This window comes from Rhincodon typus, chromosome 2 (genome assembly GCF_021869965.1).
Source record: "Rhincodon typus isolate 14 chromosome 2, sRhiTyp1.1, whole genome shotgun sequence".
NCBI lineage: Eukaryota > Metazoa > Chordata > Chondrichthyes > Orectolobiformes > Rhincodontidae > Rhincodon > Rhincodon typus.
The window spans coordinates 108,499,227-108,521,161 of NC_063333.1; the positions used below are offsets into that span (position 1 = coordinate 108,499,227).

General features: G+C 43.4%; 1 protein-coding gene across 1 annotated transcript in view; it reads left to right on the forward strand.

Annotated features, from left to right (window-relative positions):
- LOC125486480 (F-box/LRR-repeat protein 7-like) overlaps positions 1-13,437 on the forward strand; it is a 401,537-nt gene extending 388,100 nt beyond the window's left edge. The window contains exons 3-4 of the transcript XR_007265144.1: positions 12,989-13,095; positions 13,324-13,437. The gene's annotated coding sequence lies outside the window, so the exon portion shown is untranslated. The remainder of the gene's footprint in view (positions 1-12,988; positions 13,096-13,323) is intronic.
- The last annotated feature ends 8,498 nt before the right edge of the window (positions 13,438-21,935 follow it).

Below are 21,935 nucleotides of genomic sequence, written 5' to 3' on the forward strand. Positions count from 1 at the left end.
GAGACAACAAGGTGCAGAGCTGGATGAACACAGCAGGCCAAGCAGCATCATAGGAGCAGAAAGGCTGACGTTTCGGGCCTAGACCCTTCATCAGAAAAGGGGGAGGGGAAGGGTGGGGCTAAAATTGAATCAGAGATAGTAGGAATTGCGGATGCTGGAGAATCTCGATGGATGGTTTGAACCCATTCGGAGCAATTGGTAAAAGCCTCACCCAGCTGTTAAAGTCGTGGTGACATACTTTAAAGGGAGTTTCAGAATGTTTTTGAAGTGTTTTCGTTACGTGTTGAGAGAATACTGTCAGAGGTGATCATTTTCAGTTATATGGATGCAGTGAGTAGTCTACTAATGTTGATTTTGCAGGTGTTTTTCTGAGTGCTTGTACAACTGGCTTCAAGAAAGACACTGGCATTTGTTTGATGGTCTTCCCATTGAGAATACAGTGGAGGCGTTGCTATTGGAATTTCTCTTGTGCTATTATGTATCACTGTCCAGGTCTCACTGTAGTACAGAAGTGTAGCAATGATGACAACTGTTCTGTACACCAGGATATCTGTTGGTTTGTAGAGGTCTTTGTTGTCAAACACATGCTGCTGTAATTTCCTATGTGATGTTGACGTGGATCTAATCATCAACAATGGCCCGACTGCTGAGTGCAATGACTGTTGAGATTTGGGATGTTCAACATATTCCAGTCTCTTCTTCAACTTAGGTAAACAAACAGGAGGCTGGAAGAACACAGCAGGCCAGGCAGCATTTGGAGGAAAGGAACAGTCAACATTCCGGGTATTACCCTTCTCCAGTCCTGAAGAAGGGTAATACCCAAAACATTCACTGCTCCTTTATTCCAGATGCTGCCTGGCCTGCTGTGCTCTTCCAGCCTCCTGTTTGTCTACCTTGGATTCCCGTATCTGCAGTTTTTTTGTCTCTTCTTCGACTTATGTGGATGGTGAAATATATTGCTCATCGAGTGTGGGTTGATAAGAACTGCAGATGCTAGAGTCAGAGATAACACAATGTGGAGCTGGAGGAACACAACGGACCAGGCAGCATCAGAGGAGCAAGAAAGTTGACGTTTCGGATCAGGACCCTTCTTCAGAAATGGGGAGAGGGAAGGAAGCTCAAAAATAAATAGAGAGAGGAGGGGTGGGGCTGGGGAAGGTAGATGGGATGGTGATAGGTGAGTGGAGATAGGGAGTGGTGGGGATTGGTCAGTGAGGTGGGAGGGACGGGTAGGTGGGAGAGAAGATGGACAGGTTGTGTCAGGTCAAGGAGGTGGGGCAATCTGACCCCACAACCAAAGATATATTTCCCTCCCCACCCCTATCTGCCTTTCGTAGGGACCGCTCTCTCAGCGACTCCTCATCCACTCCACACTCCCCACTAATCCCACCATGCCCGGCACCTTTCCCTGCAACTGCAGAAATTGCTACACCTTCCTCTACACCTCCCGCCTGACGTCCATTAAAGGCACCAAACAAACCTTTCACATTAGACAGGGGTTCACCTGCACATCTGTCAGTGTGGTCTACTGCATCCGCTGCTCCCGTTGTGGCCTCCTCTACATCGGTGAGACCAAGCGCAGGCTTGGAGACCATTTTGTAGAGCACCTGCGCTCTGTTCGCAACATATGACAACACCTTCCGGTCGCGAACCATTTCAACTCCCCCTCCCACTCCCTGGGTGACATGTCCATCCTGGGCCTCCTCCAGTGTCACAAACTTCATATCCTGCCTCGGGAGCTCACAGCCCAATGGCCTAAATGTAGATTTTACCAGTTTCAAAATCTCCCCATCCCTGGCCTCATCCCATGACCAACCCTCCCTCTCATCCCCACCTCCTTGACCTGACACAACCTGTCCATCTTCTCTACCACCTCACTGACCAATCCCCACCACTCCCTACCTGAACTCACCTATCACCATCCCACCCACCTTCCCCAGCGCAACCCCTCCTCTATTTATTTCTGAGCTCCTTTCCCCCTCCCCATTTCTGAAGAAGAGTCCCAACCCAAAACATCAACTTTCCTGCTCCTCTGATGCTGTAGTTTCTGAAAATGTTGGTGCACATTCTCTTGTACATTCATCCATTGCTGAAATATCAACACATTCAGTTAACTTTTGTATGTTCCCACCACTGCTTACAACCACAATACACTTTCCTTCCAAGAGATGCAGGTTGCCTTTAACTAATGCTAGCCACTTTAAAAACTGGCCCTCTTTCTGATGCTTTCAGCCAGCAAGCACATCCTGTACCATGACTGTGCACAGCCGCGAACAATGGTAGTGTCCCTACCTCTGGGTCAGAAGGCCCGGCTTCAAGTCCCACCTACCCAAGAGATCTAACATAACGTCCCTGAACAAGTTGACCGAAAAATATCTATAAGACTCCAGGCAACACATATCCACCCATGATAGTTCAATAAAATGAGTGAGAATGGATTAATTACCAATAGACCACAAATCCCAGGTTTATTTCCAGGTCATATCCAATTTAGCACCAATGTGTTCAGCTTTCTAAAATCGTTATATAAGGAAATACTGAGACAACATGGTACTGTGATATCCTTTGTCAGATTATAACAGTGAGTGTTTAGCAGCAAAGACCTTCTCAAAGTTGACAACAGTCTAGTGTGAAGAGCAGGGCTGCAGTTATTTCAGATCCAGACAGATGAGAAAGAGTCAGCCTACCTGACTGTGGGCAAGCTGTCAGCTTCCTCAACTGTTAATCTCTTCCTTCTCCCCATGTATCCCACCTTGCCAATCCTTTCCAACAGCACAACTTTCCAAAAAGTGATCCTCCATCCTGGGAGTTCAGGTTATATTGTCCCACCAGCAGCCACAGCTGTATCGTGGCACTATAAGTTCTAGCCTCAGATTGCTCAGCTGCTTCCAGCAGGTTGAAATTTCTGGTCCTGGGTCAAAATTTGGACAGAATGCTCACTGGGAATGAATCAGTTGCCTGATTGCTGGAAGATCAGGTGGCCTTTTTGAGGAGGTTTCCTCCAAATGCTACTATTTTCAGACTAAGTCAGGGTGGTTGGGGAACTCCAAGTTGATGTGGATGCGAGCTATTTCTCTGTGTGTTTCTGTGTCTTTTCGACTGGAAGGTGTGGCAAAATTTGAGAGTGATGATTACCATTGAACTGGAGATGATCTCAGAGTTTGAGAGATTATCCTCAATACTGATTGAAGTTGTGTGTCCGTGAGTTTGATGTAACAACTTAAAATCCATATAAACGTACAGTACTCAGTTTCAAGAAGATCAAAGCCACTCCACAAGTGCAGACAATGTTTGTTTTGCACCAAAGCTTGTGCCAATGAACCGGTGAATGATTTTCATTCATGCTTCATTTTTTTCTATAATCTTTCAGGGGTGGTGATGTAAAGATAGGTACTTTAAGATTGGTGCCATCTATTGAATCATAGCTCATTTTTTTCTGTATACTTAGAGTATGCTTTGCAACTTTTAAGATGGAATGCAGACATGATGGACTTGGCTTGGATTTTGCTTGCCACTGCACCACTGCACCACCACTGCACCATAGAGACCCACATTGGTGCACGGTAACCTGGAGGCCTGACACCCATGATGGAAAGAGGAGATGTTTCTTCCCAGAGGGTGCCAGGCGGAGGCCAACTTATAATGCAGCAGATACATTTCTCTTTTCTGTGTCATCTCCCTCTGTCCAACATCAGTAAAGAGAGGATCCATCACCTGGATGATTAAGTGTTGTGCACGTCTGAGGTGATGTCCTTAGAGGGTGCTTGTCTCCTTTCTCACTGGTTCTTGGAGATCTTACAAGAGACTTGGCTTCTGCTTGTAGATCCTCTCGTCAGAATCCTTTATATTCTTTATCCCTCTCTTCTGGCCTCCTAATGCCCAACAGTCTGCTCTTCATGCACTGATAGTTCTGCCTCATCTATAATGCCTTGAGCTCCAAAGATGCAGAGATCCATTTCTAGTCGCATTCTTCCTGGAACCAGCTGTTCCCATGGCTCCTATGCCTACACACAATACCAAGAGAGTGAGAACCCTCTAGTCCAGCAATTTTCTTAATCTTATATCCTCCCCTGACCTGTAATAGAGTTTTAACTTGAAGGGGGTAAGTATTTTAAACTGTAATAACCATTTTTACTTACCTTATTAGCTGTTCACATCGCCAACCAATAGTTCAGGACTCTGTGGAGCCAAACACTTGCTAAACTGCAGCTGTCTCCCTGAAAGTGAAGGAAAAGCGCTGTCAACAGACCTCACAGGACTTTTTCTGAGTTCTTTAATAGGAATGAGCCTGTTCCACCACTTTCCCTCTCCACCACCCCTGGGAGAATGGCCAAGGCTCCAATGAAGACAGGACTTCCAGCAGCTTGTCACCACCATCTTTTCTTCCTGGTTCCATGTCCATTTGGCCCACCAGTTTGGAACTGGGAAGATCTGGCTCATATACTCAGTAGGACATTAACATGATTTTCACTCTTACCTCTCGCTATTGTATGAACGTAAGCTTCGTTTGCAAAGACCAAGTCCCTACTTCTTTGAGTAGGGAAAGCAGAAAGTAAAGTTGAACATGGACAGGAGAGAAATGTCCAAACAAGACACACTTTCATTAAAGATAGGTGATCACAACAGATTTCCGCCATTTCCCCAATAATGAATTGTTTGTTTTATTTTCCTTTCCTTCTTGCACTGACTCTCAATCTCATTTAGGTTCTGCCAATGCAATGCAATATTCAGCCAAAAGTACTGGTATGTCATTAATACAGATTCAGAACAATCAGCACCAATTTAATTTTTTCGAAGAAGAGTCATTGGATTCTCCACAGATGCTGCCAGATCTACTGAGTTTCTCAAGCACTTTTTGTTTTTATTATTATTATCATTTTAAATAGATCTGATTATGGGCAGGAACGTAAACAGTTGTGACACTTGAGTATGATTAAAGGAAGAGATAAAGACATGCATTTATATAATGGTTTCCATATCCATCACAATACTTTGCAGTGCTTTGTTGCTGATTAAGCATTTCAAAGTGTGGTTACTGTTGTTAGATACAAAATACTGCAGCCAATTTCCACACAGTAAACTCCAGCCTACAGTGGCCTGATATTGACCAACTAATCTGTTTTTCTGATGTTGATTGAGGGACAAATATTGGCCAGAACATGGGGACACGATGCTGTCCTCTATAGTCCCATGCAGTCTTTCACATCCAAGCTAACAGGGTGATGGGGCCTCAGAGTAATATTTCATCTGAAAAATAGCAGCTCCAACAGTGTATTCCCTCAGTAATATATTGAGTGGGAGCCTAGAATTTAATGCTTAAGCTCCAGAATGGGACTTGAACTTGGACTTTATGACTTAGATACCATCAACTGATCCATGGAAAACAAATAACTTGAATATAATATTTATATTAACTTTACTATGCATATGTTTTATTATGTTATGCTTATGTTTCTTCCACTTGTTGCCTGCGTAGGAGAAAGCTCTATTCTCGGGTTAAATTAAGCCAAGTAACTGGAATAGATTTTAAAAGATCATGAGGCAAATACGAATTTTGTTTGACTGACTCATGTCTATTTTCCCCTTGCATTAGTTAGATGAGAACTAACTAAAGAATGGTGTGTGTACATTGTTCATTTACTATTCCAATTACATACTGTTGTAAATTGCACGATGATTGCACAATGTTCGCACAATTTTCAGCACCATTCGTGACTCCTCAGATACTGAAGCAGTCCATGTTCACATGCAACAAGATCTGGACAATATCCAGGCTTGGGCTGACAAGTGGCAAGTGACATTCGTGCCACACAAATGCCAGGCTATGACCATTACCAACAAGAGACAATCGAACCACCGCCCCTTGACATTCAATGGTGTTACCATCACTGAATCCTCCACTATCAACATCCTGGGGGTTACCATTGACCAGAAACTCAACTGGACTCACCACATTAACAGAGTGGCGACAAGAGCAGGCCAGAAGCTGGGAATACTGCAGCGAGTAACTCATCTCCTGACTCCTCAAAGCCTGTCCACCATCTACAAGGCACAAGTCAGGAGTGTGATAGAATACTCCCCACTTGCCTAGATGAGTGCAGCCCCAACAACACTGAAGAAGCTTGACACCATCCAGGACAAAGCAGCCAGCTTGATTGGCATTACATCCACAAGCATTCACTGCCTCCACCACTGACGCTCAGTAACAGCAGTGTGTACTATCTACAAGATGCGCTGCAGAAATTCCCCAAAGATCCTCAGACAGCACCTTCCAAACCCACAACTACTTCCATCTAGAAGGACAAGGGCAGCAGATATACGGGAACACCACCACCTCCAAGTTCCCCTCCAAGTCACTCACCATCCTGACTTGGAAATATATCACCGTTCCTTCACTGTCACTGGGTCAAAATCCTGGAATTCCATCCCTAATAGCATTGTGGGTCAACCCTCAGCAGGAGGAATGCAATGGTTCAAGAAGGCAGCTCAACACCACCTTCTCGAGGGCAACTAGGGATGGGCAAGAAATGCTGGCCAACCAGCGACGCCCACATCCCACAAAATGAATAGAAAAAAAAAAATTCTATTCTCTGCATTACATTTGTGGTATGGTTAGAATGTATCATTCAGACTATAAAAGATGAAAAGATGAATTATATTTAGAGACAATTATTTTGTGCAGATGGATTTATAAATAGAAAACATAGAGTCCAATAGCAGATCCTTTTGCAAGGCATTCAACACCCAGGAAACAGGGACCAACACTCACTCTAGCTCCCCTCTCTGCCCCACTTAAGTACGTCTGCTTACTAGTGCCAGCTCTTCTTGGGTCTTAAAGCAGTTTGTGGATGGGAAGAAACATAGATACATACCCCATTATTCCCAAAGGTCCTACAGTCCTTTGCCCTTTGTCCTTGGGAAATTTGATGGGCAGTGACAGAGTTCCACAATGCAGGTGTTGTCAGTTTTGTAAGTGAGATCATATTCCTACAGGTTTTTCAAGTTGATAATGCCACAAGATTAAACCTGTATAAAACACTAGTTACACCTCAACTCAATTATTGTGCCGGGTTCTGGTCATCACACTTTAGGAAGAGAGCAAAGACAGAATGCAGAAAAGCATCACAAGAATGGTTCCATTGATGAGGAACTTAAGATACATGGATAGTTTGGAAATAGTGGATCTGTTTCCCTTGTAGAATTGAGGTAAGGTTTAATAGAGATATTCAAAATAAACCAGAACCAGAAAGAATAAATTTAAGGTGGTTCACAAAGAAGTAATGGTAATTTGATGAAAGCATTTATTACACAACAAATGATTAGGAGATAGATTCAATCATAGCATTCAAAGCGAATCCCTATCTGAAAAGTTTAGAAAAAATCAAAACTTACAAGAAAAGATAAGGAAGTGGTACGAGGTGGGTTATTCTCACAAAAAGCCAACACAGATATGACTGACAAAATGGCCTTCTTCTGTCCTGTAATCATTCTATGATTCTGTGAAAAGTAATTTTTATTTTTGTTTGATTGTATATGTCTTTTCAAAGGTAGGATAAATCCATTCTCGAAATTAGACAGCAATGGTTGTGGAAGGCCTAATCATATGTCTGGCTGAAAATAATCTGGCTCTTATCGTCAAGTTCATTACAGATCTGTGACATGAATGTGTTTTTGTTTCATGACTTTACAAAAATTTTTGTTTCTATGTTCCAATCCTTCACAAAATCATATCAGCCATATTTATTTTAATTACAAACTGGTGACCCAGACTGGTTGAATCATTTGTTTTGCCCATTGGCATCTCATTACCAGATGATTGGAGGGTGGCAAATGTCATTTCCTTGTTCAAGAAAGGGAATAGGGATAATCCTGGGAATTACAGACCAGTTGATCTTACTTCTGTGGTGGGCAAATTATTGGAGAGGATTCTGAGAGATAGTATTTATGATTATTTGGAAAAGCACAGTTTGATTAGAAATAGTCAGCTTGGTTTTGTAAGGGGCAGATCATGCTTCACAAGCCTTATTGAATTCTTTGAGGATGTGACAAAACACATTGATGAAGGCAGAGCAGTGGATGTGGTGTATATGGATTTTAGCAAGGCATTTAATGAGGTTCCACATGGTAGGCTCATTCAGAAAGTAAAGAGGCATGGGATTCAGGGAAATTTGGCTGTATGGATACAAAAATGACTGTCCAAAAGAAGACAGAGGGTGGTGGTAGACTCAGCCCGGAGCTCGGTGACCCGTGGTGTTCCGCAGGGATCTGTTCTGGGACCTCTGCTCTTTGTGATCTTTATAAATGACTTGGATGAGGAAGTGGAAGGGTGGGTAAATAAGTTTGCCGATGACACAAAGGTTGGTGGAGTTGTGAACAGCGTGAAGGGCTGTTGTAGGTTGCAACGGGACATTGACAGGATGCAGAGCTGGGCAAAGAAGTGGCAGATGGAATTCAACCCAGAAAAGTGTGAAGTGATTCATTTTGGAAGGTCGAATTTGAGTGCAGAATACAGGGTTAATGGCAGGATTCCCAGCAATGTGGAGGAACAGAGGGATCTTGGGGTCTACGTCCATAGATCCCTCAAAGTTGCTACCCAAGTTGATAGGGTTGTAAAGAATGCATAGGGTGTGATGGCTTTCATTGGCAGGGGAATTGAGTTTAAGAGCCGCGCGGTTATGCTGCAGCTCTATAAAACTCTGGTTTGACCACACTTGGAATATTGTGTTCAGTTCTGGTCACCTCATTGTAGGAAAGATGTGGAAGCTTTAGAGGGGGTGGAGAGGAGATTTACCAGGATGCTGCCTGGACTGGATGGCAGGTCTTATGGTGAAAGATTGAGGGAGCTAGGGCTTTTTTCATTGGAGTGAAGAAGGATGAGAGGTGACTTGATAGAGGTGTACAAGATGATGAGGCATAGATAGAGTGGATAGTCAGAGACTTTTTCCCAGGGCAGAAATGACTATTATGAGGGGGCATAATTTTAAGGTGATTGGAGGAAGGTATAGGGGAGATGTCAGAGGTAGGTTCTTTACACAGAGAGTGGTGGGCGTGTGGAATGCAATGCCGGCAGTGGTAGTGAAGGCAGATACTTTAGAGGCTTTTAAGTGACTTTTGGATAGGCACATGGAGGATAGTAAAATGCAGGGTATGCAGGGTAGTTTGATCTTAGTAGAATAACAGGTCCGCACCACATTGTGGGCCGAAGGGCCTGTGCTGTGCTGTACTGTTCTATGTTCTATGTTCTCTTGAAATGTCAAATGAGGGATCAGCAGCATTAAGGTTGTAACAAATTGTTGTCTTCAGCGCAAAGAACCTAACTGCATCATCTAGAAACTTTGTGGCAAAAAACCCCATTGAAAGAATCAATTCATCAGTGAGGACAAAAGTCGCAGCAGCTTGATGAAATACTAAATTCAGTCATCCCAGATGCATTTGTACATGAAACTATCCCTTGTTGTTGCAACTCTATTTTGGGTGGATCTGTATATTTACAGGTGAATCACTGCAGCCATACTTAATGATGGCACCCCTTCTTAACATTGGTAACATACAGATCATTTATCAATTTCTGAGACACTAACTGGTTAGGAAGATATGAAGATTGATCGAGACTCAGGCAAATAGAGTGTGAAAGGGACATTGGATGCTTCTTTTTATTTTAATGTTATGTAGATCTTAATGGGTCTCTTTTCCAAATATTTTGGGGCAAGATGGTGGTAGTGTTAAAATCACTGGACTGGTAATCCTGAAATACATGCTAATGCTCTGCGAACATTGGTTCAAGGTGGACTTTAAATTCAATTAACAAAAATCTGGAATTGAAAGTTAGTCATCAATTGTCATCTGGTTCCGTAATTTTAGTCCTTGAGGGAAAGAAATCTGCCATCATTACCTGGTCCAGCCTACATGTGACTCCAGTCCCTTCAGTCCAACTCGTCCATGCCGACCAGGTTTCCTAAACTGAAATATCCCATTTGCCTGCATTTGGCCCATATCCTTTTAAACTTTTCCTATTCATGTACTTGTCCAAATGTCCTTTAAATGTTGTAATTGTACTCACCTCTACCACTTCCTCTAGCAGTTCTTTCCATACATACACCGCCCTCTGCGTGAAAAAGTTGCTCCTCAGGTCCGTTTTAAATCTTACCCCTCTCACTTTAAACCTATGCCCTCTAGTTTTGGACTCCTCTACCTTGGTGAAGGGACCTTGGCTAGTCACCTTATCTATGTCCCTCATGATTTTATAAACTGCTATAAAGTCACCCCTCAGCCTACCTCGCTTCTCCTTATTAACGCAAACTTTCCAGTCTCGGTATCATACTTATAAATCTTTCTACAGAGGAGAGGGAGTCTACATTTTGGGCCTCGACCCTTCATCAGAATTGGGGAGGGGTAAGGGAGCTGGGAAATAAATAGAGGGAAAAGGTGTGGAGCTGAGGAAGGTAGGTGGGATGGTGATAGGTGGATGCAGGTAGGGGTAGTGGGGATTGGTCAGTGGGAAATGTGGGGTAGATAGGTGAGGAAGAAGATGAACAGGTAGTGTCAGATCAAGGAGGCGGGAATGAGAGGGAGGATTGGATATGGGATGACACTGGGGGTGGGGAGATTTTGAAACGGGTGAATTCTATGTTTAGGCCATCAGGCTGTAGGCTCCCAAGGTGGAATATGAGGTGTTATTCCTCCAGTTTGTGTGACGTCATTGTGGCACTGGAGGAGGCCCGGGGTGGACATATGACCAAAGGAGGGGGAGTTAAAATGGTTAGCGACCAGAAGGTGGTGTTGATTATAGCATACAGAGTGCAGGTGCTCCGCAAATCTGTCACCGAGTCTACGTTTGGTCTCACCAATGTAGAGGAGGTCACATCGGGAACAACAGATGAAGTAGACCAGGTTGGAGGATGTATAGCTGAACCCCTGTCGGATATGGGAAGTTTGTCTCGGGCCTCAGATGGAGGTGAGAGGGGAGGTGCAGGGGCATGTGTAACCCCTCCTGCGGTTGCAGGGAAAGGTGCCAGGTATGGTGGGGTTGGTGGGGAGTGTGGAGCAAATGAGGGAGTCGCGGAGTAAGCAGTTTCTATGAAAGGCAGATAGGGCCAGGGAGGGAAATACCTCTTTGGTGGTGGGATCGGATTGTAGGTTGCAGAAATGGCAGAGGATGATGTGCTGGATGCGGAGGTTGGTTGGGTAAGCCTGAAACATCGGCTGTCCTGCCCCTCTGATGCTGCCTGACCTGCTGTGTTCCTCCAGCTCCACAATGTATTGGGATAAGTTACAAACACCTGCCTTGGCAACAATGCCTACATCCTGGAAAGAACAGATGAATACAATTATTATACCCCCTCGTATATATAGCATCTGAAGGATGGTCGGGGCAGTACTGGAGAATACAACATCTCACTCACAATTATCAAGGAGCATTAATGGACTGCCATCTATCTTTTGCATGTAGTGACACTTTGTGGCATCTTCGGTGAAGATCTGACTTACATTAGCTATGGCCACTTAGGAAACATCTCTGATGAATTCCCCCACTCATGCTGTGAAGGCTTCCTATCTAAACATGCAAGATGCAGTCATGTCTGGCTTCAACTCACTTGGAGAATGACAGTATCCAGTTACCAAAAGGAGATCCCAAATGCCTTGCACAGCCAGATTTAACCATCATGATCCAAAATAATTAATTTGTTATGTGTAAATTTTTTGTCACATGACTCAATTTGCTTGGCTGGTGACTCTGTGCTTAGAGATAGGGAATCTGAATGTTGCCAGGATTGAGGTGGACAAATGGTATAATTAAAGGAATCGGGGCTAGCAGTGATAGAAAACAGGGCAGGACACTGGATTTTTTTCAGAGGGTGAGAGAACATAGTTGTTAGATCCCTCCTGTAGCCTGATGTAAATGTATTTTCCCCTTGGTTCCTCACCTCATCTAGCGAGAATCGAAGCTGCATAAATACTGATGCCCACAAATGACCTGTCCCGAGAGATATTAGAGATAATAAGAACTGCCGATGCTGGAGTCTGAGATAACACAGTGTGAAGCTGGAGGAATACAGCAGGCCAGGCAGCATCAGAGGAGCAGGAAAGCTGATGTTTCGGGTTGTGACCCTTCTTCAGAAAACACTGTGTTATCCGAGAGATATTACATGGGTTAACGGTATAATTATTGGCACACTGGCATTTCTATTTTATTATACTTATGGGGATGGGGGCATGTACTTGTGGGTTATTGAAACAGATTTTCTTGATAGTAGAATTGTATGCAAAGGACAGGTATCGTTATTAAGAAATGTAAAAATGATGTGCTCAGATGGCTGAGATGCAATCAGAGTCAGAGTAATTTGCAGCACAAAAGGAGGTTATTCAACCATTGAGTCCATGCTGGGCACTTTGTGAAGCAAGCCAGTTGGTCTCACGCCCCCTCTCAATGTCTGTGGATTTGCAGGTTTATTTATTTCAAAAGTATAGCTAATTTAATTATTGACTTTTTTCACTTCAACCACCAAGGTCATTATCACTGGATGTATCAAAATAACCTCTCACTCACATTTCTGTTGCATCACTTGCCTAAAACCTTAAATCTGTGCGCCCAAGTCTTTGTATTTTCAGCTAATAGGGATGGTTTTCCCTTATTTAACCTATCCAAGCCTGTACACTACAGATCTTGTACAGTTCTATCAAATTTCCCCTAAATCTATTTTGCTGCAAGGAAAACAACATGGCTTAAGTGAATTTGTATCTAAAATTCCCCATCCCTGGAATTGTTCTGATAGATTGTGTCATAAATTTCTGAATGTCATGAGTGGAATGTTTCCAATATTCTATATAGTCTACTTTATTAGTTCTATTTAATACACATTTCTGTCACACAGTTCAAGAATTCCTTGAAATAAAACTGGCAACAGTTATGGCCTCACTGATTTGCAGTCAAGCATATTATTAGCTTTGTTTCCAGGTTATTAATTAACTATTTGAATTAATTCCATAGATCAGAAATAAAAGTATTTTGCCTTCTCTGCAAGAATCACAATTAATCCACAAGATAGAGTCTCCAGAAGCTTGACATATTGCTACCAGCATAAGACCATTGATATTGTAAGTTTTATTTTTAGTGTCCTGCCAATGTAACTGGATCTCTGGATCTGAAGTATTAAAATTTGAAAGACTGCGTTGTTACGGGGAAAATTAGTGTTTTTGTTTAACTGCTATAGATGTTTTAAATCAATTCCTAATTCTGTTTTACAAAAGATTAGATCCGTCTGCTTGAATATGATAGTGACTGACACATTTTCTTGCAATCCTATGCGTGCACCTTAATACAAGGTGAACACCTGTCCCAACAGAAATATAGAACTGAAGATCGAGATACCAAAGTGTAGAGCTGGATGAACACAGCAGGCAAGCAGCGTCAGAGGAGCAGGAAAGCTGACGTTTCGGGTCTGGACCCTTCTTCAGTGGCTCAGTGGGCGGCACAGTGGCTCAGTGGTTAGCAGTGCTGCCTCACAGCACCACGGACCCAGGTTCGATTCCACCCTTGGGCAACTGTCTGTGTGGAGTTTGTACATTCTCCCTGTGTCTGCGTGGGTTTCCTCCGGATGCTCTGGTTTCCTCCCACAGTCCAAAGATGTGCAGGTTAGGTGAATTGGCTATGCTAAATTTGCCCATAGTGTTCAGGGATGTGTAGATTAGGTGGGTTACAGGAGTGTGGGTCTGAGTGAGATGCTCTGAGGTTTGGTATGGACTTGTTGGGCCGAAGGGCCTGTTTCCACACTGCAGGGATTCTATGATTCTATGATACAAATAAGTTGAAATAAATTGTATGTTACTTTGGAAGAGTTTTGAAAAGCACACTGTCCAGGAACTGGACATATAGAGGCAACAGGACTGCTCAGTACATTCTGCAGATGATCCATTTGGCAATATTTATTTGACATGACAGATTGATATAATTTTACTTTATTATGTTTTATGAGCATGATAATCAAGAAGGCAATATCTTCACTGTCCATCTGCATATAAAATCTTCTTCACAGTAAGGCAGTATTCAAGTATTTTGTTGTATCTGATCATAGAATCCCTACAGTGTGGAAGCAGGCTCTTTGGCACATTGAGTCACTCCAAGCCTCCAAAGAGCATCCCATGCATACTCACACCCCTACCCCATCCCTGTAATCCTGCATCACCTGATCATGCGTGGCACCAGTGGCACATTGGTTAGCACTGCTGCCTCACAGTGTAAAGAAGCTGGGTTTGATTTCAGCCTTGGGAAACTGTCTCTGTGTACTTTGCATGTGCTCCTTGTGTCTGCATGGGTTTCAACTGGTCCTATGGTTTCCTCCCTCAGTCCAAAGATGTGCAAATTAGTTGGATTGGCCATGCTAAATTACTCCATAATATCCAGGGATGTGCACGTTATGTGGATTAATAATGGTAAATGTGGGTTTACAGGGATAGGGTGATCTATATGTCCAGTTCCTGGAGAGTGTGCTTTTCAAAACTCTTCCAAAGTAACATGCAAATAAGTTGAAATAAATTGTATCATAGAATCATAGAATCATAGAATCCCTGCAGTGTGGAAACAGGGCCTTCGGCCCAACAAGTCCATACCAAACCTCAGAGCATCCCACTCAGACCCACTCTCCTGTAACCCACCTAATCTACACATCTGGGTGGGATGGTCTTCAGAGGGATGGTGTATATTCAAATAGCCAAATGGCCTCTTAATGCACTGTAAGGATTCTGTGATAAAGAAAGATTATGGAAGGAAAATTTTTTAAAGAAGTCCTCTGAACAGATGCATGTGAGCAGACATTAAATGAAGATATATGGCCCAAATGCCCTGAGTTATCCTATAAATATCACGAGAGTAAACTCCTAAAGATAGCAGGGCCTTCCCAGACCTGCTTTCCAGACTTTACATTCCATAAATTTAGCAGATCATAACTTAATACAAGGGTAGTTAGTGTCAAACATCTTATTTTTGTTGGATACAATCACCATTTAAGGGTCCAATCTCAGGCTTCCTTTTTAAGATTGCGAATGACACAGAGGTCACCTGGTATGTGATCCCACTTATAGTGTGAGCTTTCCCATGCATAGACCACCCACAGCCTTCATTTCTAGCTCCAGTGTCAGGTCCATTGTTTTAATCAGAAAATATTTTAAGAGGAAAATGTGACATAGAAAGTAATATAACATCAAGATCCTTAATATAGTATACACCCCAAAGGAAATTCACAAAAATATTTGCTTTGAAATATTTCATTGTGAAGCACTGGATTACAAATATATTCAGAGTTACAATTCTGCTTAAACAGGCAGATTTAAGGTGGTTTTTAAAATCTTCTCAGGGTCTATACCTATATTGTTCTATGCCAATTATTTGCGAGAGCTAAGAAATCAGTGTAATTTTGTACAAAAGGGGACCATTTAGCCCATGGCATATCATTTGCTTTCAAAAAGCAATCCAATTAATTCCACTCTCCCATTCTTCCCCAATATCCAAGTCCATTTTGAAGGCCAATTGTTGAATCTGTTTTCACCAATCTATCAGGCAGAATGTTTCAAATCCTAATCGCTTACTGAATTAGGAAAATTCATACATCCCCTCTGATTTTTTCCGCCAATCACACTTTACAAAAGTTTTGCTTTAGATTACTGTATCTAGCTCTCCATGATGCTAAACAATTCTATAAAATCCCCTTTTAGCCTTAGAACATCGAACATACAACAGTACAGCACAGTACAGGGCCTTCAGCCCATGATGTTGCGCCGAACGATTATCCCACGATTGCCCTACCGATTATCAATCTACCCTGCATACTCTACATTTTACTATCCTCCATGTGCCTATCCAAGAGTCACTTAAAAGCCTCTAAAGTATCTGACTCCACTACCACTGCCAGCAGTGCATTCCACACGCCCACCACTCTCTGTGTAAAGAACCTACCTCTGACATCTCCCCTATACCTTCCTCCAGTCACCTTAAAATTATGCCACCTCATAATAGTCATTTCCTCCCTGGGAAAAAGTCTCTGACTATCCACTCTATCTATGCCTCTCATCATCTTGTACACCTCTATCAAGTCACCTCTCATCATTCTTCGGTCCAATGAATGCAGCCCCATCTCCCTCAACCTTTCATCATAAGACCTGCCATCCAGTCCAGGCAGCATCCTGGTAAATCTCCTCTCCACCCTCTCTAAAGCTTCCACATCTTTCCTATAATGAGGTGACCAGAACTGAACACAATATTCCAAGTCTAACCAGAGTTTTATAGAGATGCAGCATAACCTTGCAGCTCTTAAACTCAATTCCCCTGCCAATGAAAGCCAACACACCATACGCCTTCTCTATGACCCGATCAAGTTGGGTAGCAACTTTGAGGGATCTATGGACGTGGACCCCAAGATCCCTCTGTTCCTCCACACTGCCAACAATCCTGCCATTAACCCTGTATTCTGCATTCAAATTCGACCTTCTAAAATGAATCACTTCACGCTTTTCTGGGTTGAATTCCATCTGCCACTTCTTTGCCCAGCTCTGCATCCTGTCAATGACCCACTGCAATCTACAACAGCCCTCCACACTACCCACAACTCCACCAACCTTTGTGTCATCGGCAAACTTACTAACCCCCCTTCCACTTCCTCATCCAAGTCATTTATAAAGATCACAAAGAGCAGAGGACCCAGAACAGATCCCTGAGGAACACCACTGATCACCGAGCTCTCAGGCTGAATACTTTCCTTCTACTACCACCCTCTGTCTTCTGTTGGATAGCCAGTTTTATATCCAGACAGCCAAATTTCCCTGACTCCCATGCCTCCTTACTTTATGAATGAGCCTACCATGTGAAACCTTATCCAATGCCTTGCTAAAATCCATATACACCACATCCACTGCTCTGCCTTCATCGATGTGTTTTGTCACATCCTCAAAGAATTCTATAAGGCTTGTAAGGCATGATCTGCCCCTCACAAAGCCATGTTGACTATTTCTAATCAAACTGTGCTTTTCCAAATAATCATAAATACTATCTCTCAGAATCCTCTCCAATAATTTGCCCACCACAGAAGTAAGATTGACAGGTCTGTAATTTCCAGGATTATCCCTATTCCCTTTCTTGAACAAGGGAATGACATTTGCCACCCTCCAATCTTCTGGTACCACTCCAGTGGACAGTGAAGACACAAAGATCATTGCCAAAGTGGCAGCAATCTCTTCCTTTGCTTGCCGTAGAAAGGGTATATCCCATCTGGCCCAGGGGACTTATCTATCCTCATGTTTTTCAAAATTTCTAGCACATACTCCTTCCTAACATCAACCTGTTCAAGCATATCTGCCTGTTTCATGCTGTCCTCACAAACATCAAGGTCCCTCTCACTGGTGAATACTGAAGCAAAGTATTCATTAGAGACCTCCCCTACCTCCTCTGACTCCACGCACAAGTTCCCTCCACTATCCCTGATTGGCCCTACTCTCACTGTGGCCATCCTCTTGTTCCTCACATAAGTATAGAAAGCATTGGGGTTTTCCTTGATCCTACCTGCCAAGGTTTTTTCATACCCCTTCTCGCTCTCCTAAGTCCATTCTTCAGTTCCATCCTGGCTACCTTGTAGATCTCTAGAGCCCTGTCCAATCCTTGCTTCCTCAACCTTAAGTAAGCTTCCTTCTTCCTCTTAACTAGGTGTTCCACATATCTTGTCATTCAAGGTTCCTTCACCTTACCATCCTTTCCTTGCCTCAGTGGGACAAGCCTATCCAGTACTTGTAGCAACAGCTCCCTAAACAACCTCCACATTTCTGTTGTGCATTTCCCTGAGAACATCTGATCCCAATTGGTGCTCCGCAGTTTTTGCCTAATAGCATTGTAATTCCCCCTCCCCCAACTAAATACTTTCCCATACCGTCTGCTCCTATCCCTCTCCATGACGATAGTAAAGGTCGGGGGTTGTGATCACTATCACCGAAATGCTCTCCCACCGAGAGATTTGACGGTTCGTTGCCAAGCACCAAATCCAAATGGTCTCCCCTCTAGTCGGCCTATCTACATATTGAGTCAGAAATCCTTCCTGGACACACCTGACAAAATCTGCTCCATCCAAGCTATTTGCACTTAGGAGGTTCCAGTCTGTATTAGGGAAGTTGAAGTCACCCATGACAACAACCCTATTACTTCTGCACCTTTCCAAAATCTGTCTCCCAATCTGTTCCTCAGTGTCTCTGTTGCTATTGGGGGGTCTGTAGAAAACTCCCAATAAAGTGACTGCTCTTTTCCTGTTTCTGACTTCCACCAATACTGACTCAGTAGACAAACCCTCCTCCACGACCTTCCTTTCTGCAGCTGTGATACCATCCCTGATTAGCAATGCCACTCCCCTGCCTCTTTTCCCTCCCTCCCTATTTCTTTTGAAACATCTATACCCCAGAACATCCAACAACCATTCCTGCCCCTGTGTTATCCAAGTCTCCGTAATAGCCACAACATTGTAGTTCCAAGTACTGATCCATGCTCTAAGTTCGTCACCCTTATTCCTGACACTTCTTGCATTAAAATAGACACACTTCAACCCGTCACACTGACTGCAGCTTTGCCCTATCAACTGCTTATCCTCTCCTCATAGATTCTCTGCTTGCCCTATCTGTCTGTACACTGACTACCCCATTCTCTGATCCGTAGCTCCAGTTCCCATCCCCCTGCCAAATTAGTTTAAACCCTCCCGAAGAGCTCTAGCAAACCTCCCGCCCTGAATAATGGTGCCCCTCCAGTTCAGGTGCAACCTGTCCTTCCTGTACAGGTCACACCTTCCCCAGAAGGTATCCTAATGATCCATATATCTGAAGCCCTCCCTCCTACACCAGCTCTGTAGCCACGTGTTCAGGTGCACTCGCTCTCTGTTTCTGGCCTCACTAGCCCGTAGTACTGGTAGTGATCCTGAGATTACTACTGTGCTCGTCCTGGCTTTCAACTTCCATCCTCACTCCCTGTATTCACTTTTCAGGTCCTCATCCCGTTTCCTAGCTGTGTCATTGGTACCGATGTGTACCACAACTTCTGGCTACTCTCCCTCACCCTTAAGAATCCTGAAGACTCAACCCAAGACATCCCTGACCCTGGCACCCAGGAGGCAACATACCATCCGGGAGTCCTGCTCGGTACCACCGACTCTCCTCTCTGTTCCCCTTACCAGTTAATCTCCTATCACTATTGCTCTCCTATTCTTGCCCCTTCCCTTCTGAACCACAGAGCCAGGCTCAGTGCCAGACACCTGGCCGCTATGGGTTTCTCCTGGTAGGTCGTTCCCCCCAACAGTATCCAAAACGGTATACTTATTACTGAAGGGAACGGCCACAGGGGATCCCTGCACTGTCTGCCTATTCCCTTCACCCCTCCTGACAGTCACTCAACTACCTTTGTCCTGTAACTTGGATGTGACCACCTCCTTATAACTCCTCTCTATCACCCCCTCAATCTCCCGAATGATCTGGAGTTCATCCAGCTCCAGCTCCAGTTCCCTAATGCGATCTGTGAGGAGCTGAAGTTGGGTGCACTTCTTGCAGGTGAAGTCAGAAGCGAAACTAGTAGTGACCCTTACCTCCCACATCCTACCAGAGGAGCATGCAACTGCTCTAGCTTCCATTCCCTCTACTCTAGATTGCCAAAAGAATAAAGAAAAAAATCCTTACCTTGCCAACCCTCCACACAGTTTTCTTTTTTGGTTAGAGGAGGCTGGGAGACACTACACGTGTAGAGTTTCGGGTATAATAGTTCACTTCTCGGCTCGCGCTCTCACCACTCCCATCGCTCGAATCAAGTAGGAAATATGTTTAGAGCCTCCCCAGCGGGGAATTGACCCCCGGTGTCCTGCCTGACAGGTGGGGATACTAACCACTATACTACTGAGGATGGCTTCTCTGTTCTAATGAGATCAACTCCAGCTTCTCCAGCAAATCCCTTTAACAGTAATCCCTCCTTATAAAACCATTTTCAATCATACCACAATTGAGCATTTTCTTCAAAAATAGGATGCATTGTATATGAAGGCCTTTTGCACTCCTGAATATTTTATGTTGTTATTAATACAATTGATTATATTTATATATATATATATACAAAAAAATTGAATAGCTACCCTTGATATTTTTCTTATACGCTGTTAGAGTCCCAAAGGAGAGACCATAAAACAACATAATGGAATTTACTGAATGAACCCTAAATGAAGAGATTATCAGCAAGATTCTCCTTTTTGTAGTTTTTAATTTAACACAAGTCAGAAACAGTGCATTTTAATCGTTTAGCAGGCAAATAATACTTAAAGCATAAAGGTAAATTTCTCTCTTTAAATAGTCAACTCAACAAAGAAACTTCTTACACAACTAAAAATATTTGAATCACTACCACAGAAATATGACACTACTTAGCTACAGTTCCAAACTGTGCTGTTCTTTGTTTGCACAGGGTGGGTCAGGAGGCCTAGCCAACAAAAGCTTTCAGTTTTGAGTTTCATGGGTACAGTTATCATCAGCATAACATGCTTTCTTTGTCTTTATTCACAAGATTTGGACATTGCTGCTAGACTAGCATTCATTGTCTTTATGATGAGTTGTCTTCTTAACTGCTACTATACGTGATATAGATGCTGTTAGGAGAGGGAGTTCAGGATTTGGAACCAGTGCCAGTAAAGGAACGGTGATATAATTCCAAGTCAGGATTCTGAGTGGCTTGGAGGGAGACTTGCAAGTGGCGGTGTTTCCATGTGTACGCTGCTGTTGTCCTTCCAGGTGGTAATGGTCATTGGTTTGGAAGTTGCTGTGAAAGAACCCTAGATGAGTTATGGACGAGCATGTGGTAGATGGTACACATCACTGTTCCCACTGGGTTGCACAGCTATGTCCGCATTAGTATCAAAGTGTCCGTAATAACTGATTGTGGTGGATGCATTGACTTCCATTTCCGGAAACTGCTCCAGTGCACAGACTTCAGAGGTCTGCACAGTAGCAGGAAATATTAGAGGGACCATAATTACACACTGTTACCACTGTGCTTGATGATGGAGGAAAGGAATGTTTAAGGTAGTGGATGGCTGCTTGAGCATCATTGGAGCTCCAGTCATCCAAGCAAATGGGGAGTAATCTAACACGCCCCTGACTTGAACCTTGTAAATGGTGGGCAGATTTTGAGGAGTCAGGAGGTGAGTTATTCATTGCAGAATTCCTAGCATTGGACCTGCTGCTTTGGCACAGAATTTATATGGTGGTCCAGTTCAGGTTCTGGCCAACATATACTCCAGGATGTTGATGGTGGAAGTTTCAACAATGGTAATGCCATTGAGTGTTAGAGTGATGGTTGGATTCTTGGAGATTGCCTAGCACTTGTATGGCATGATTATTACTTGCTGCTCCAGAATCAGAGGAGTTGCAAATAGTGGAATCATCAGTGAACATCCACACCTCTGACCTTATGATGGATGGAAGGTAATTGATGAAGCAGGTGGAGATGTTTAAGCTGAGGACACTACCTGAGGAATTCCTGTAGTTATATCCTGGAACAGAAATTATTGACCTTTAGCAATCACAACCATCTTTCCTTTGTGCTAGGTATGACTCCAACAGCAGAGTTTTCCTCCATTTCCCATTGACTTTGATTTTGCTAAGCTCTTGATTCTACAATTGGTCAAATGTTGCCTGATGTCAAAGGTAGTCATTTTCATTTCCCCTCTTGAGTTCAGCTATTTTGCACATGTTTGGATGAAGGCTGTAATGAAATGGCGCTGAATGGCCCCAGTAGAACTCAAATTGAGCATCAGTGAGCAGGTTATTGTCAAGTAAGTGAAATTGGACAGCACTGTTGAGAACACCTTTCACATTTTATTGATGGTTAAGGGTAATCTGATTGGGGCAGTAAATGGCCAGGTTCAATTTGTTCTACTTTT